Here is a 1,407-nt window from a genome sequence, read left to right on the forward strand (position 1 = left end):
TGGAACACCACATTTCTCTTCAAATTTTACTTTAGATGAAATCTGGTGATAATGTAAGGAACCTTCTGGAAGAAAAAAAAAACTTCCTCCTTTCCCTATTGTAATTAATATTCCTGGAGATTCTTTCAAAATCTTTGGCTATTCCACCTCAGAAGAAATCCCAAATTCTCTTTGAATTTCAATAAAAGTGAATTTGCAGTAGTCATTATAGTATTGGGAAGTCCTAGTGTCCCCTTTTTCATTTCTTTTTAATTCATTCTTTTATTTTTGTTCCAGTTCTCTGCTTTTTTTCTGGAGTTTAATTTGTATTGTATATACCCGTTGTATGTTTTTTTTAATATGGAATGCATATTTTATCTTATATGAACAATAATCATGTAATGGTGAAATAATACATATATTTGAAAGGGAAAATTCTGTGTGATGAAGCAGAAAATGGTGAGAATAAAGATCCATGGGATCAGTTTGCATGAGGAAAAAGTGAATTTGAAATGGGAATTTTCTAGTTGAGAAATCTGAAATCATTCCTCATTGGAGCAGCCTTGATTCTTGACAGTTTGGACCACCCGAAGAAAGAAACAGGTTCAGCTCCCAACCTCCAATAGTTTCCTTGGGAGAAATCTTGAGCATGTATACTCAGAAGTAAGTTCCGATTTATTCCATGGAGCTTACTTCCTGAAAAGGGTTCTTTACTTCCAGGAGAGGGTTCTTAGAATTGCAGCTCCTAAGCATGCTTCTTTTCTTCTAAGTCTGTGAAGGGGTGCCATGAATTCCTATTGGGGAAACAAACATATTGTCCTTGTTGGATAATGTTGTACTGAGAATACGGCACTTACCCGGCGGGCTGGAGGCCTCTTAGCCGGGTGCCGTCATTGCCGCCCTGGAAGGAGTGAGGCAACACCAGCCCCGCCCTCCTTCCAGGGTTGGGTTGCTGGGCGGGGCAGAGCAGGAGCGAAGGACGTGCTCTGCCCGGCTCAGCCCAGTCGCGGCTTGTTGCTTGGTGAGGGTGGACGTCCACCCTCGGCAAGCGGCAGTTGCGGCGGTTCTCGGCGGCAGATTCGGCGGCGGCGCAGCTGAGAGGCGGCGGCCGCGTCTCGGCGGCGGCGGATTCGGCGGCGGAGTCGGGTGGAGGCGGCGCAGCGTTGGGAGCGGGGAGGCTGGTCGCACTTGCGGCGCTGCGCGGCGCTTTGCAGTGGGGCTCCGATTGCGGGGGCACTTATCGTGGCGCTGCGGCCTTGGGCCCAAGGCCGTTGCGCCTAGTGGGGCGGCCACCCCTGGGAGCGAGGGGGGGCTTGTCCTTTTGTCCCCCCCTTTTTTCGGCCGTGCGAATTGGGCCTTCTCTGGCGCTAGGCCGCTTGAGTTTTTGCCCGGTTGCCTCCCGGGCCTTCAAGGCTGCGGCCCGGCCGT

Source organism: Eublepharis macularius, chromosome 11 (assembly GCF_028583425.1).
Source record: "Eublepharis macularius isolate TG4126 chromosome 11, MPM_Emac_v1.0, whole genome shotgun sequence".
NCBI lineage: Eukaryota > Metazoa > Chordata > Lepidosauria > Squamata > Eublepharidae > Eublepharis > Eublepharis macularius.